The sequence below is a fragment of the Scyliorhinus canicula genome, chromosome 6 (genome assembly GCF_902713615.1).
Source record: "Scyliorhinus canicula chromosome 6, sScyCan1.1, whole genome shotgun sequence".
Taxonomy (NCBI): domain Eukaryota; kingdom Metazoa; phylum Chordata; class Chondrichthyes; order Carcharhiniformes; family Scyliorhinidae; genus Scyliorhinus; species Scyliorhinus canicula.
The window spans coordinates 20,577,952-20,596,065 of NC_052151.1; positions in this window are offsets into that span (position 1 = coordinate 20,577,952).

The window sequence follows — 18,114 nt, forward strand, 5'->3', positions numbered from 1 at the left end:
TTGTAGGACCTCATTCCATTTTTTACCTATATCGTTGGTGCCTATATGCACCACGACAACTGGCTGTTCACCCTCCCCCTTCATTATGTCCTGCAGCCGATCTGAGACATCCCTGACCCGTGCACCCGGGAGGCAACATACCATTCGGGAGTCTCATTTTCGACCACAGAAATGCCTGTCGACTCCCCTTACGATTGAATCCCCTGTGACTTTGGCCCTGCCAGTCTTTTTCCTGCCCTTCTGTGCAGCAGAGCCAGCCATGGTGCCCTGAGCCTGGCTACTACTGCCTTCCCCTGGTAAGTCATCTCCCCCAACAGTATCCAAAACGGTATACCTGTTTTGGAGGGAGATGACCGCAGGGGACACCTGCACTGCCTTCCTGCTCTTTCTCTGCCTTTTTTTTTATAAATTTAGATTACCCAATTATTTTTTCCAATTAAGGGGCAATTTAGAGTGGCTAATCCACCTACTCTGCACATTTTTGGGTTGTGGGGGCGAAACCCACGCAGACACGGGGAGAATGTGCAAACTCCACACCGACAGTGACCCAGAGCCGGGATCGAACCTGGGACCTCAGCGTCGTGAGGCGGTTGTGCTAACCACTAGGCCACCGTGCTGCCCTCTTTCTCTGCCTTTTGGTCACCCATTCCCTGTCTCCGTCACCAATCCTAATCTGCGGTGTGACCAACTCACTCAACGTGCTATCCACGACCTCCTCAGCATCGCGGATGCTCCAAAGTGAGTCCATCCGCAGCTCCAGAGCCGTCATGCGGTCTAACAGGAGCTGCAGCTGGACACACTTCCTGCACATGAAGGAGTCAGGGGCATTGGCCGCGTCCCTGAACTCCCACATTGAGCACGAGGAGCATAATATGGGTCTGGGATCTCCTGCCATTTTTACACTTTACCTTAACTGACTACAAATATAATATCAAATAATGAATAAGTGAAAGGAATTAGGATTCTACATACCAATCACAATACTTACCAAAGACACAAAGAGTTAAATTTCTCCCAGCTACTGCTAATTGGAGCCCTTTCCTTACCAGTCTATCAGGTCACTGTTTTGATGTGATGTCACTCTTCAAAGGCAGGTTTATAAAGTTTTTAAAGAGGTAAACGTACCTTCCCGACGACCCCTCGCCACTGCTCCTGCCGAAAATCTGAAGGGCGCTTCTCCTGCAGGCGGTGATGTCACGGTTCAACTTCTTTCTGCCCTCGAGCCTTCTTCTTGATCTTTACTCGGTTGGGATCCTTACAGCGGTTGTTATTTTTTGGTTGCAGGAGGGGGTGGGGGAAAACATGTTTCGGGATTAACTGTCACTTGACAACCGCTCCTCCACAGCATGGCAGCATGGTAGCATGGTGGTTAGCATAAATGCTTCACAGCTCCAGGGTCCCAGGTTCGATTCCTGGCTGGGTCACTGTCTGTGTGGAGTCTGCACGTCCTCCCCATGTGTGCGTGGGTTTCCTCCGGGTGCTCCGGTTTCCTCCCACAGTCCAAAGATGTGCGGGTTAGGTGGATTGGCCATGCTAAATTGCCCATAGTGTCCTAAAAAGTAAGGTTAAGGGGGGGGGGGGGGTTGTTGGGTTACAGGTATAGGGTGGGTTTGAGTAGGGTGATCATTGCTCGGCACAACATCGAGGGCCGAAGGGCCTGTTCTGTGCTGTACTGTTCTATCTAACTATCACAAACCACCTTCACGTTCCTCTGACCGCAATGCACGTATGCAAACTTCCCCACAACAGCCAATCAGTAGCTCCGCTCTACTGCCCTCTGCTGGATGCTTGCCTTCACTTGAACACCTAGGGTCTCTTGCATAGGTACACCTTCAAGTTCCACTGACCGCAATGCACGTATGCAAATTTCCCCACAACAGCCAATCAGTAGCTCCGCTCTATTTCCCTCAGCTAGATGGGCAGATAGTGGGAAACACTCAACAATTCATATATCAGTCATCGACCTGGTGTTGGGATTTTCTTCCCTGTTTGGAAAATCTCACCAATCAGGGTGGGTAGGGGAGGAATTTGAGTTGGGATTTAGTGCATAGAATACCGACATAAAAACATACATCAACACAGGAGGACGACCTTATAGTAATAATCTTTAGTAGTGTCACATGTAAGCTCACATTCACACTTCAATGAAGTTACTGTGAAAATCCCATAGTCGCCACACTCTGATGATGCCTATGTGGGTACACCGAGGGAAAATTCAGAATGTCCAATTCTCCTAACATCTTTCGGGACTCATGGGGAGCACCCAGAGGAAACCCACGCAGGCATAAGGAGAACCTGCAGACTCCGCACAGACAGTGACCCAAGCCAGGAATCAAACTGTGTACCTGGCGCTGTAAAGCAACAGTGCTAACCATTGTTCTACCTTGATGCCCGATTCTGCCCTTTGAGCCTGCTCCACCAATCATTTTGATCACGGCTGATCATCAAGTTCAATATCCTGATCCTGCCTTCCCCCCATATCCTTTGATCCCTTTAGCCCCAAGAGCTATATCCAATTGCTTCTTGAAAACAAAATTCTAAAATTTAGAGTAACCAATTATTCACTGGGTTACGGTGATAGGGTGGAGGCATCAGCTTAAGTAGGGTGATCTTTCCAATGGACTCATTGGCCGAATGGCCTCCTTCTGCACTGTAAATTCTATGATTCTATCTAAACTCTCTTCATAACTTAAATGTTGTATCCTAGACAACATCCTGGTGAATCACTGCTGTAGCCCCTCCAGTGCAATCACATCCTTCGTATAATGTAGCGACCAGAATTACACACAGTATTCCAGCTGTGGCCTCACTAAAGCTCTATACAACTCCAACATGACCTCCCTGCTTTTGTAATCTATGCCTCGATTGATAAAAGCAAGTGTCCCAAATGCCTATTTCACCACCCTATTAATCTGCCCTTCTGCCTTCAGAGATCTATCGACAAAGATGCCAAGGTCACTTTGTTCCTCGGAACTTCCCAGTGTCAGGCCACTCATTTAATATTTCCTTATCACATTACTCCTCCCAAAGTGTCTCACCTCACACTTTTCAGGGTTATATTCCTTCTGCCACTTTTCTGACGATTTGACCATCCTGACTATATCTTCCTGCCACCCAGCACACTCAACCTGACTGATAACCACCCTGTGTCATCCCCACATTTACTCATCCTACCCCTCAAATAATCATCTATGTTGTTTATACAAATGAAAAACAATGGGGGACCCAGCACTGATCCCTGCAGAACACCACTGCAGCACGGTAGCATGGTGGTTAGCATAAATGCTTCACAGCTCCAGGGTCCCAGGTTCGATTCCCGGCTGGGTCACTGTCTGTGTGGAGTCTGCACATCCTCCCCCTGTGTGCGTGGGTTTCCTCCGGGTGCTCCGGTTTCCTCCCACAGACCAAAGATGTGCGGGTTAGGTGGATTGGCCATGCTAAATTGCCCGTAGTGTCCTAATAAAAAAGTAAGGTTAAGGGGGGGTTGTTGGGTTACGGGTATAGGGTGGATACTTGGGTTTGAGTAGGGTGATCATGGCTCGGCACAACATTGAGGGCCGAAGGGCCTGTTCTGTGCTGTACTGTTCTATGTACCACTATTCACAGCCCTCCAATTAGAAAAGCACCCTTCCATTGCTACTCTCTGCCTTCTATGACCTAGCCAGTTCTGTATCCATCTTGCCAGCTCACCCCTGATCCCGTGTGACTTCACCTTTTGTACCAGTCTACCATGAGGGACCTTGTCAAAGGCCTTACAGAAGTCCAAGAGACAACATCTACTGCCCTACCTGCATCAATCATCTTTGTGACCTCTTCGAAAAACCCTATCAAGTTAGTGAGCCCAGACCTCCCCTTCACAAAACCATGCTGCCTCTCGCTAATGGGAGTAGATCCTGTCTCGAAGAATTCTCTCCAGTAATTTCCCTACCACTGACGTAAGGCTCACCAGCCCGACACGTGTCCCACGCCGTCGGGAACACGGCCGGTCGGGGGCGAAGCATCCGGGGACGGGTGTCAGGCAACGTCCTGAAGGTGACAATATGTGGCACGGTGTACTCCGAGAGTACGCCGCTTTGGAGGGCAGAGCATCGTAAAAGCGGCGCCACTCCTGATTTGGGATGGAACTTAGATTCTCCGGCCGGTCGTTGAATGCGATTTCGGCGTCGGCCACTGGAGAATCCAGCCCAAGCTTTTAAATTTTGCTTCAGCCTGGAGAGCTTGACCTTCCCTGGATGGAGTTTGCAGCTAAAACGTAATGGCTGCTTGGACAATCAGCCTGCTCGTCATCCGCAAAAGCAGACGGGTCATATAGAATTCAGGTCAATGGCCCCTTAATGGCCAAATCGCCTGTTTGATTGTGCATGCCCACTGACGGAAATATCGAGTGAGTGCAGTACGATGTCCAGAGGTATGTCCGACATCTTTCGATGCGATTTCACGCTATTCCTGTTTTGGCGAGCCTGTCTGAGCAAAATTAAATTCTGCACAGGAATGGGCGGGATGTCTTATGAGGAAAGGTCAGAGAGATTAGGCCTTTATCCACTGGAGTTTAGAATAATAATTGATTGAAACATGTGCGATCCTGAGGGGTCTCGACAGGGTGGGTGTGGAGAGGATGTTTCCTCTTGTGGGAGAATCTGGAATGAGGGGTCACTGTTTAAAAATAAGGGATTGCCCACTTAAGACAAGGATGAGAAGAAATATATTCTCTCTGAGATTCGTGAGTCTCTGGAACTCTCTCCCAAAAAGAGCAGTGGAAGCAGAATCTCTGTATTTTTAAGCCAAAGCCGGATAGATTCTTGATTAACAAAGTGGTGAAAGGTTATCGGGGGTGAGCAGGAATGTGGGGTTGAGGTTCCAATCAGAGCAGCCATGATAGTATTGAATGGCAGAATAGGTTCGAGGGGCCGAGTGGCCAACTCCTGTTCCCAATTCATATTTGTACGCAACGTGCACAATAGCATGTGTCTGTGATTAAAGCCCAAGCATTATGAACAAAATATAAGTGTTATGCCCTGTGGATCCCTAAAGTTCAATATAATCACACTTTGAAACTTAAATGCTGGAGCTTTATATAATATATTTCTCAGATCGCACCATGTGCTGCAGACTCATACATTGTTCCTTCAATACACAGAATAGTGTATTATCTTACCAATGTTCTATACAACTGTAGCATGACTTTCCAGCTTTTCCATGTCCCGTCCAATGAAGGCAAACATTCCGTATAATTTCTTAACAACCTTGTCCACTTGTGTTGCCACATTCAATGACCTGTGGACCTGCACACCCAGATCTCTCTAACTTTCTATATTCCTGAGAGTTTTGTTATTCATGGTATATTTCCCCTCTATGTTAGTCCTGCCAAAATGCATTACCTCACATTTGTCTGGATTAAACTCCATTTTGCCATTTCTCTTCCCAGGTATCCAACCTATCTTTCCCCTTTCAATTCCATCCCGCACTCCTTCCCCCTCCTTCTGTTCCCTTCCCTCCCTCCCACCTCATTCGCTTCGCTGCTGTGGAGATCTACCATACGGTTCAAGTGCAGTCTCGCAACATTATGGAACTCAGTAGAAATTTGAGTTACACTTCTCGGATGCAAATAAGAATCTTTATTGCCTTGACTGATTACAATTCAGAGAAATTTAAGTCTATTCTCAATAAAGTCTTGCTCGCAAAAGACTTAAAGAGAAGTAATTTATAAAACAATTTAACTTTCAAAATAATACAGAAATGGTTTCTTGCTAATGGGCAAAACAGCTTGCGCGAACTTCAAGAGTTAGAGTGTAAAAGTGAAAATATGAAAATAAGTATAGCAAGTAGTTAGATCAAAGTATAGAGTGATCCTGGATATAAAATGGCTGTACGGAGTCTCATCTTTAAGGAGAATGTTATCAGTCTGGAGCCATTTGTCCTTACCTCTATGTCATCCTAATTGGTTTGGTGAGAATCAAATACATTTGGTTTTATGGTCACCTGTCGATCCTCAATGTGCAACATAAGTTTTAAATGTTTCATGTTTGAATATTTGTGTGTGCTATGGAATGTGATTTTGTGCTGTAATCAAGTCTGGTTTTTACTGCTTTTCTGCTGACTTTCACTTTATCCATATTTTGAACAATGGTGCTTCATATTGCGATGGTGCTTATTTCGACCTTCATCTTGATTACTGGTACAGCTCATTTCTTAATATGAAACGTACTTTGAAATCTATTCATTAGAACAATAGCCCATTCATATTGTCAGCAAAAATGTCATTTTTATCTTCAATTAGTTTATGGATGTGTCAGGCTTTGTACCTGTTTAAGTTATGTGTTTTGTCATGACCTAAGGTTATTGTCATGTGAGAGTACCTTTAAGACATGTGTGTTTATAAATGGGTGTGTATATAAATATCTGTAGTGAGAGTACCTTTAAGAAATGGGTGTTTACTGCTGTAGTCATGTCAGAGTGTGAGTAGAGCTGGGCTGTCTGCCAGCATTTTACTTTCATTTTTGAACAGACTGCAGGGTGTGTTTTAGTTTCGTTTTTAGTGTTGGAGTTGAAGCCAGACAGAGCAGGTGCACTGTTGATCTCTCTGCCATGAAAAGACTATCTCTTGATCATTTGGTGAATTCAGAACTATAAATGTTCTCTGTATTGAATGTAAACCCAATGTGTTGCTGGTAAAAGATGTTTTAAGTCTTATGGATGTTAAAAGGAAAGCTTAAAGGATTACTTAGTGCTGTATTCTTTGGGGGTTGTATTTGAATTAATGGTTGCTAAGATGTTCACTGTATGTTTTGAAAAGGTTAACTTGAGGTCATAGAATAAACTTTGTTTTGGTTTAAAAAATAATTTTCCATTTCTGCTGTACCACATCTGTAGAGTGGGCCATGTGCTCCCCATACCACAATCTATTAAAAGTTGTGGGACAGGTGAACTCCATGATACACTTTGAGGTTCTCTAAACCCTGGTCCATAACATTATGAATACTGAAATTCTTATATTAAAATGGGTATTAAAGACTGCGCTTTAATATTTACATTAAAATAGCCTTTTACCTATCAGAAATAGTTGATTTCCTTCAGCCGCCCTCCCACCATTCCCTCCCTTCACCCCTATTCCCTCCCTCACCTTATCTCCGTCCGCTGCCTCTCACAACACTTCTTTCCATTTCTTTCTCTTCCCTCCCCTTCCCTCCCAACCCATCCCCTCCTCTCCTGTCCTCTTCTCTCCCCAACCCTCCTTCCCCTTCCCTCTCTCCGATCGCCCCTCCCCATCTTGCCCTCATCCCCGTTCCCTTGACTCGACTGTTTAAATCACGTTGCTATGTCTCACTTGTAATAATTTTTATTAGTGTTACAAGAAGGCTTACATTAACACTTCAATGAAGTTACTGTGAAAATCCCTCAGTCGTCACACTCTAGCTCCTGTTCAGAAACGCCAAGGAAGTGTGTTGTTCCTCGTGTCTTAATAAAGCTCGTAGTCTCAAAGGTGGAGAAGATGCTTTATTGTGAATTTGTTCTCTCTTCAGAGCTTAACTTACGGCTACCTCAAATGCTGCCTGCTTGTGTCTGTGTCCTGCTACGAGTTCTGCCTTCCGTGAAGTGTGTCGTCACTTCCTGTCCCTGTGTATATATAGCTCTCCCGTGCTCCCTCTAGTGCTTGCTCAGTTGTATTGCATCTAGTCAGATCTACAATCACCACATCCCCCCTTTTTTCTTTACATATTTTCTGTACATCGTTAAAGAAAATTGTACAAAACAGTTAGATTACTTACGGTATGTGTATCTATACAAGAGGTGGTGCTATTGCATATTTTACACAGCCAATTTATATTTATGAGTCCAATCTTAATAAAAACATTTGAGTCCAAATTTGATGAATTTGTTCACTGAGTTTTTTCTTTTGTTGTTGTTGACGTGGTGAATGTTGTCGGTGTTCTTGTCATTTTAAGTAACCAATGCGCCATCCCGAGGTGTTTACATGGTCGAACCACTGATGTTGACTGACATGGACTTTTTTCCGCGCTTGTGGTATCGATTTATTATGTCATCCACCTTGAAAGCTGGTGTGCTTGCTTGTTCTGGAGCAGGTGTGAGTTTGTGCGATTCATTGTCATCCCATGGCATGTTTGTAGTCTTGTCATTGTTTTGCAGTGTGCTGTGGCATTGTCCTTCATGTGCAGAGTTGTACCATTTTGTACAAGTCGTTGTTTCATTGCTGTTGTTTCTGTCATTCCTGTCTTTGTTGTTGTCACTATCTCTGTTATGCTTCTTATTGGTTTTGTTGTTCTTCTTGTAGTTTTTGTCGTTGTGCTTGTAGTTTTTGTTGGTGCTGTTGTTGTTCTTGTTTCTGCAGTGCTTCTTGCGATTTGTGTTGTTCTTATCGCACTTCATGTTGCTTTTTTTCTTGCTGTTGTTGTTCTCATTTCTGCTGTGCTTCTTTTGGCTTTTCTTTTTCTTGTTATGCTCAATGAGTGTCCCGTATGGATAATTTGAGTAATTGTCACAGTTATTGGTGCGAGTGTCCTTTGTGGAATCTGTTGCATTGAATGTTTCATCTCGAGAATGGTGAGACTGATCTGATGTTGCATTGATGCTGGTGACATCAGTCATTTGTGGTGTATTTGATTCCTCGTCTTTGCTTTCTTGGTGCTCCTCTTCTGGAGTCAAATTCTTCACGATTTCATTTGACGCGGTCTCTCTGGACTCTTGGTGCTCCTTTTCCGGAGTCAAAATCTTCATGGTTTCTATTGACGTGGTCTCACTGGACTCTTGGTGCTCCTCTTCTGGAGTCAAAATTTTCATAGTTTCTGTTGATGTGGTCTCACTGGACTCTTGGTGCTCCTCTTCTGGAGTCAAAATCTTCATGGTTTCTATTGACGTGGTCTCTCTGGACTCTTGGTTCTCCTCTTCTGGAGTCAAAATTTTCATAGTTTCTGTTGATGTGGTCTCACTGGACTCTTGGTGCTCCTCTTCTGGAGTCAAAATCTGCATGGTTTCTATTGGCGTGGTCTCTCTGGAATCTTGGGTGGCCCTACTCTGTGCTTCTGTACAGACGAGCTGAGAACTGTCAGTCTCGCTGTCATCCTGTACCTCCTGTATGTCGAGTGTGATCACCTTGTAACTGTTTTTGCATGCAGTGGGTAGATGTACATTGTCTTCTTCTTGTTTATGTGAGCTTGGTAGACTTTCATAGTCTGCTTGCGGTTGCTCAGATACGGCGAGTTGACCTTCATGGTCTTGTTCATGCATGGTGTTCGCCGGGGAGTGTTTGCTTGCTTCCCTTTTGCAGTCTTTCATCACTCTCACTGTGGAGCCTGTCATCGCTCTCTCTGTGGAGTCTTTCTGTGCTCTCTGTGTGGCGTCGTCTTGGGTATTGCTGTCATCCAATGTATCGACGATCTGCCATGGCACCATGGTGTTGGATTCATCTACCACGAGTAGATTTGTGTTGAGCTTTGCGACCGTGTCGCTGATGCTGTGATCAGCATATCCGAATAACTCAGCCATGTCTCAGTAGTATTCTTCGAAAACCAAATCATCTTGGTTGGATTCATCTACGAGTAGATTCGTGTTGAGCTTTGCTCCCGTGTCGCTGATGCTGTGATCAGCATATCCGAATAACTCAGCCATGTCTGAGTAGTATTCTTCGAAAAACAAATCATCTTTTTTTGTTTAGGATTTCTTTCTGTTTTCTTCACTTTGGGTGGTGCAGACTGCTTTTTCCAGGGTGTTGTGTGAGTTGTTTTCAACTGCTGGTTTAAGTTCAGGCGTTTTTTTTTGTCTTCTGAGGCAAGAAAATTTGGTTTTACCGCTTTAAGTATCTTGTTTTCAATTATTGTGCATTTCCCTTTTAAGTAGGCGTGGTCCAGATGCTCAGACGTCATGACGCTCGTGACGTCATGCGTAGGAATGAATTGCGCATGCGCAAATCGGCCTTCCTTTACTGTGCGGTTTTGTGTCCACTGCGCATGCGTGGCTTGCGCATGCGTGTAACGATCCGCGCCCAAAACGTTTTGAAACTGCGCATGCGCGGCTTGCGCATGCGCATAACGATCAGCAACACAAACTTTTTTGCATCTCGTCAGATCTACAATCACCACAGGAAGAACCCATAATATCAAATTGACCGAACAAGCACATCTTTCGGGAATTTCTGGGAGAAATTGGAACACCCGGAGGAAACCCATGTGGAGAATGTGCAGACAGTGACCCAAGTCATGAATCGAAACCGAGCCCCTGGCGCTGTGAAACAACCGTGCTAACCACGGTGCTACCGTGCCACTTCCTCCCTCGCCTTCCTTTTCCCCTTCTCGTCCCATTACCCACCAAATCTCTAACTCTTTCCTAACCACTCAAACCCACTCCACCATTTCCTAATATCCAAACCCTCCCCCCATGCACCCCCCCCCCCCCCCCCCCCACCTTATTGGACAGCAGGAAGTGTCTGTCCAGATACAAATCCTCACTGGTGCAATGAGACTAATATCATTACGTCAAGGATGTCCATTTGTTCCAGAACAGAAGCTAATTGTGAACTTCTCACTGAAAGAATCTCCCAAATTACCCACATTTTGTTAACTCCCCAGTTCCAGATGTTTGTCCTACTCTACTGGGCCTGGAGCCTACACCTGGCTTCATAACAGACTGTTGGGAAGTCTGGAAACTAAGGAATTGATTTAGTGGAATCAGGAAGGTCATCCTGGTGTTTGATCCAGGAGGGATGTCCTGCTGATGAGAAAAACAGACACAAGGGCAGTGTCGGTCCATTTGAGGGACTGACCTCCAACATATGAAGTGCTAGAGACTGGTTTCTGCATCAGTCAGATGAAGCTTTCCGTAGATATGGAGATGTCATCAAAGTACTTCAACGGACAGGGCCTCAGCTCCCCCATCAGGCTCAGCATCAACTGGAATGGTGACTGAAGGGGACCAGGAGTTAGTTGTCCCTTGTGTTTCCATCGAGATCTGGGTGAGGTATAAGAGGACAAAATGATTTTTTCAAATGTACTCTGTGATTCAGCGTTGACCAGTGTCTGTAAATTGGTCGGCTCTGGGAGGAAATGTTATGAACAACTAAATTTCAACACATTGGGTATTAAGAACAAATGCTGAGATTCCCTATAAACCCATCAATGTGGGCTGAGCCACTCCATAAACAGAAGTGGGAAAGTTGATCATATGAAAGTGGGAAGAGTTGATCATTTTAGCTAGTCCAGGACACAGCTCATTAAAGCTTCAATAAATAAATGATTAAGATTGATACCTAGCTTCTTTATTTCATTCCTTCTGGGTCAAATTCCAGGTCATATCTATAATTCACATCTTTCCCATTGTTTAATACTTCTGTACTAGTATTCTTTGTGCTGTTTGCTTTCCAATACCTTTGGGACAGGCCTTGTGCATGTTCATCTGGATTGAGTGCAGATCCCCATTTTGTTTAGAATCCAGTTCCTCAAAGCCGTGCATTTTCTGATCCTGTCCTTCATCATCGCTCACTTTCAGTGACTATTTGATCCAACAAACCTGCCGTGATCTCCATTGCTGGTGAAATCCAGCACTTCCCCATCTCAGCAGCACAGCAAGAGGTTGTGGACAGGATGGATGCTGTGTACATGTCCTCCTTCTGTGCTGACACTGGCCAGGGCTGGGAATGAGCTGTCAGGAAACACACAACCTCTGTTGGGCTGTTGGGTGGGAGTAGACAGGGGCTGATCACAGGACTCTATTGGAATCAAAAGGAATGACGTTTTCTGCACCCTAGAGTTTCATAGAGCAGCAGAACACCAGAAACCTGCGGCTAGAAAGGGGCAATGGAGCTTGGAGGATCATGCAATGTTCAAATTACCTATTTATTAATAATATAGAATGAAATGTTAATTTAGTTGTCATCCTCTTCATTATTGCATTCCCTTCATTCCAAGCAGAAATCCAATCATATTCCCTCTGAGCTCCAAGAACACAGCATCTGGTAAGTGCTCCCAATGAGGCCTGAGCTCTGGTTTGGTTGAGATGGTGCTGAGATGGGACAAAGGGCCAGCACCGTGAGCTGTAACACATTTGCTGAATTTTATCAGCTTGCCGTTGGCTGGATTGGTGTCCAGCGGGGCTGTAATTGAAAATTAGGGGATTATGCATCGGACTGGTCCCCTAACCCATTTTCATTGACATGGAACTTTCACAGAGAGTGGGCTGGGAAACATCTCTCAAGGCTGTTGACAGCATAGAGACGCTGCCCAATGGTGAGTGAGGAGATGGCCTATTATGAGATTGGGCCCACTGCCTTCACAGATCGAGGTCTGCCCTTAGGACCTTCATTTTAGTCCAATATCGGGGGCCCAAAGCCTCTTCGATCCACACTCCCTGAGATCAGAGGACTGAGTTGAGAGGGAATGTCAGTGACAGTGAGGATTTTTAAACTTCAAAGCAGGGACAGAGGGGAGGAAATGGAATAGAACAGTTTAATCCAGAGCACTGCTCTAAATTCAGTCACAATTATACATGGGAGATGTTATTGGAGAGGGTATGAAGGGCAAGAATTGGAAATAACAACATGAGCTAGTTATGTACAAAGTAAAGCTCCTTCCAAGAGGGATCGTTGAGAATTCCCTGGTAGAGCCTGGGTTAAATATTGGCCGGAATTCTCTGGCCGTTGGGATTCACTTTTCACCTGGCAGCACATCCGCGCCAGCGGGTTGTGTGGCGGAGAGGGGTGGTTTCAATGGGACATCCAATTCACAAGAAGCGGGTAGATAGAATCTCGTCAGCAGCGAATGGCGCGCGATGGAGAAACATGTGGCTGGGGGACTGCCCATAATGTATACATACTTCTAGCACATTCCGTCAAACAATCCCTGGACAGGATTTGTACCTGAACAAATTCTAATTTGCATTGACCCAATAAACATTTTCATGCATGAGTTTGATACAGAGTAAAGCATCTGAGATAATGTTTTATCAAATATTTAGATATCTGGACTGATATCCAGGCATTCTGGATTATACCTGGCCACAAACCTTTCTGACACATGGATCTGCTGTGACTGTGCCCTGCCCGAGAGAACCTCAGCTGATTCAGAATCCAACACCTCAAAGCTTTGTACTTTTTAATTCTCTCCTTCACTATCTATTGTGTCGATTGACTATTTGATCCAACAGACCTGCCATTACCGCCCTCTGCAGGAGAAATCTAGCATTTCCCATCTGCAGCAATAGCTGTTGATGAGTGTGAGTGGACACCTCCATCTTCTTTGCTATCAGAGTCCTGAAAATGTGTCGTCAGGAATTCGATGACATCTGGAGGACAGGCCTGGTTTTGAAAGATGTACTGCAATTAAGAAATTGAGCAGTCAAAGATGGGATAATCCCTATGTTTGACATGACCCGTCTACAATATTCCATATGGAACCACTATTAAATTACAAAATAGGATCGCTCAGAATGTTGCAAGTAAAATATGTTTGTGTCACAGAATAAATTAAATCACTGACACTCTACTGTTTCACACCACAGCACAATGCCAAAAACCTGTAGGTAGAGATGGACATCAGTTCACAGCAGTGAGTTTTCAGCCATTAATGTGAAAGGACATGGGAAGGTAGGTGTAGAGGAACGATACAGATAATGATAACCGCAATGTGACAAGAAGGGATAGAGCATACAAACAAATAGGGTCAGATAAGGGAGAAATGGCAAAAGACAGAGCTCTCTATCTGAATGATCACAGCATAAGATCTATGAATTGATAGCACAATTGTAAATCTATGTGATACCCATTACTGAGACATAGACACAAAAGTGATTGAGGCTACAAACTAAATTTTCAATGATTTTTGAAATTATCGAAGGACTGAAAGGAAATTGAGGGGCTGGTATAGCTCTGATATAAATGGTGACATCAGTACTCAATCAGTTTATATGGAGTTAAACAACAGCAAAGCAAATAATTCACTGGTGGGAGTAGTTTATAGACCACCTATCAGTAGCTACACTCTGGAAAGAAATGTTTTATTTTTTATTTTTCATAAATTTAGAGTGCCCAATTATTTTTTTTCCAATTGAGGGACAATTTAGTGTGGCCAATCCACCTAATCTGCCCATTTTTGGATTGTGGGGGTGAAACCCACGCAGATATGGGGAGAACGTACAAACGTCACATTGACAGTGTCCCGGAGCCGGGATCGAACCCGAGTCCTCAGCGCCGTGATGCAGCAGTGCTAACCTCAGCACCGCCCTGCCGTCCTCCTGAAAGAAATGTACAATAAGAAATCTTGGGGGGCCTGTAAGTAAGGAACTGAAATAATGGTGAACAATTTTGATCTTCATATAGATTGGACAAATCAAATTGTCAAATGTAGCCTGGAGGACAAATTCATTGATAGTTTCTTGGACACACGATCTGGGAACAAGCAAGGATATTTTATACTTGTTATGTAATGAGACAGGATTCATTAGTGATCTCCTCATCAAGGATCCTCCAGGCAAGAGTGATGATAACATGGTGGAAGTTCACATTCAGATTGAGGGTGAACAACTCGGGAATTCCACAGGCTCACCACTCTCTGGGTGAAGAAATCTCTCCTCATCTTAGTCCTAAATGGTCTACTGTATCCTCAGACTGTGACCCTGGTTCTGGACATTCCCACCATCAGGAACATCCTTCCTGAGTTGACGAGATCCCGCTGCCCCTTTTTCTGAACTCCAGCAAATAAAATCTTTTTTTTCCCTTTATAAATTTAGAGTATCCAATTCATTTTTTCCAATTAAGGGGGAATTTAGTGTGAACAAACCACCCACCCTGCACATCTTTGGGTTGTGTGGGGTTAAACCCACACAAACATGGGGACAATGTGCAAACTCCTCACAGAGAGTGACCCAGAGCAGGGATCGAACCCGGGACCACGGTGCCATGAGGCAGCAATGCTAACCACTGCACCATGGTGCTGCCCCAAATATAATCTTAACCAATTCAATCTCTCCTCATAGGTCAGTCTCGCCATCCCAACAAACCTTTGCTGCAATCCATCCATAGAAAGAACATCCTTGTTCAGACAAAGAGAATGAAACTGCACACAATATTCCAGTAGAAAAGCAAATTGCTGCGGATGCTGGAATCTAAAACCAAAGAGAAAATGTGGAAAATCTCAGCTGGTCTGGCAGCATCTGTAGGGAGAGAAAAGAGCTAATGTTTCGAGTCCAGATGACCCTTTGTCAATATTCCAGGTATGGGCTCCTTAATGCTCTGGTCTCTGCTCTTGTACTCGAATCCTTTGCTTGAGTGTATTTACAACATTGCTTGTGGACCAGGAGGGAAATAATGTTTGCACCAAATTCAACAAGTCACACAGTGTAATCTATCCCATAACCAGTGATCTGTCTCCCCCTCATCCAACCACCATCTCTTCCCCAACACATTATTCACTCTCCATGAACACTGGTGAACCATGCCCCAGAAATCATGACCAACCTGCTGCTAACCCCAATACTGGAATTCATCGCCATGATCGCTCTCATTCCCTCAGTACACCTAACTGCTCTCATAAGCTGGGGCCTGGTGAAACAGGCTTGCCACCTGTAAGATTTCCATCACATTACCTGTGGGCAAGAATATAACAGAAAATATTTCAATATTACTGACAAGGGGAACATATTGTCAATGTTTTTCATGTTACACTCACCAGGACAAATAGAATTATGTCCAATTTCAAACAAGAACAGCAACTTAAACTGAAGTGTTCTGATTGATATCAAGTCAACTCTGATTGGCCAAGGTGTTACCATGGAGAATGCATGAGGAACAATAGTCTCCCCAAACTTCCGCTTAATTCAAAAACAATCCAACACTTGAATATATTCTTTCTTTTTTTGTATGAACCTGTGTCACTTCTAGAAAGTATAAGTGACCCACATTTGAGTTGACTGATGATCTTAAATTGGTTGGTAGTGTAGCTATCAGCACATTAAAGATTGTTCAACAAGAGCTGCCCAATCACACAGTCATATCTAACAGGAGACACTTTATTTTGGGTTTTGGGAGCATGGGCTGGTTGAGTACGGTCTGTACTTTGCCTATTATTAACAACCAGAGAAACATGCTGTTTGATTAGATCAGTTGACCATTGGCACAATGCTTTACGTACCTGACATCGCAATGGCATGGAGATCCATACACAATATAGTTCAAAATCTTTTAAGACTGATGGAGGATATAACCTCTCAGACACTGAGGAATCCCACTTGTTGCTCCCCCAACAGCTCCCTACACGGACTCACCTCCAGACTAAAATCCAGCTCCTCCCAGAGTGACGTCACACTGTTGGGGCATTACCAGGAACCCAAACTGTCTCCAGGTGACATCACAAAGGAGACGACAGCCATCACACAGCAGCTCAGAATGATGTCACAGAGCAGCTGTGGCCCCTTCCACTCCAGATGTAACAGGATCACTTGATATTTGATTTGATTGATTTTTATTGTCACAGGTAGAGTGTCACATTCACGAAGTACAGTGAATAGTATTTTCTGCAGCCAAGGGAGCGTACAGAGTAAGTACATATTAGATAAAAGAATAATTGACAGAGCACATTCACAAATGGTACATCAACAAATAGTGATTGGTTACAGTGCGGAACAAGTGCCAGACAAGAGCAGACTAGGGCGTTGTGAATAGTGTTCTTACAGGGAACAGATCAGTCCAAGGGAGAGTCGTTGAGGAGTATAGTAACTGTGGGGGAGAAGCTGTTCAAGAGGCTCTTGTCCAGTCTGTCGACTCATCATATAACCTGTTTTCATGTCCAAACAGTCCTGTCTCTGACTCCACTCCCCATGGAGTGAGTCTCCTGAGAGAAGTCTCCCAAAATTACCCCTCATTAATCTGTCTCTGGTGTTACAAATGTGATGTTGCACTATTCAATAATGTCCCTCACACTTTATTCTTCACAACGCACACTTTATCCTCACATAGACTCCCTCTCTTGAGGTCAGAGAATGTATCTCTGTACTGCTCCAGTAGGAAGCAGTTTGAGAGAATGGTGTTGGGATTGAACCTAGAACATAGTACAGTAGAGCACAATACAGGCCCTTTGGCCCACTATGTTGTGCCCACCATTTATCCTAATCTAAGATCAACCTGAACTACACCCCTTCAATTTACTGCTGTCCATGTTCCTGTCCAAGAGTCGCTTAAATGTCCCCAATGACTCTGACTCCACCAATTCTGCTGGCAGTGCATTGCATGCACCCACCACTCTCTGTGGAAAGAAGCTATCTCTGACATCTCACTTATACCTTCCTCCAATCACCTTAAAATTATGTCCCATCGTAACAGCCATTTACGTCCTGGGGAAAAGTCTCTGGCTATCAATTCTATCCATGCCTCACATCACCTTGTACACCTCTATCAAGTCACCTCTCTTCGTTCTTCGCTCCAGTGAGAAAAGCCCTAGCTCCCTCAATCTTTCTTCATAAGACATGCCATCCAGTCCAGCAGCACCCTGGTAAATCTCCTCTGCACCTTCTCCAAAGCATCTACATCCTTCCGATAATGAGGCGGCCACAACTGGACACAATATACCAAGTGTGATCTAACGAAGGTTTTATAAAGCTGTATCAAAACCTCGCGGCTGTTGAATTCAATCCCCCTGTTAATGAAAGCCAACACACCATACGCCTTCTTAACAACCCTATCAACCTGGGTGCCAACTTTGAGGCACATATTTACATGGACCCCAAGATTCCTCTGTTCCTCCACACGTTGTAATTGAAAATATGGAAAAATGTGTCATTTGAAACATGGAAGTCTGGCAATATCTGGTCTGAGAGAAACATGAGAGGATACAGGGAAAGATCCCACAAAGGGTTAATAGCAGCTGCAAAGAGCAGGATTATAAAATGCAGAAAGCCTTAGCCAAACAGGCTAAGCAAAAACAGGATTTTTGTATGAAGCTAAAAACAATGGTTCACACCTTCATTGAAAGTAACCATCTTAGTGAGCATCTGGAACAGCATGGATGAGGGTTTCAGTTGATCTAAGTGATAAATGTAAACCTTTAAAGTTATAACCAAGTGGATTTTTAGCATTACGCTAAAAGCAATGCTTCACACCTTCATTGAAATTAACTCTCT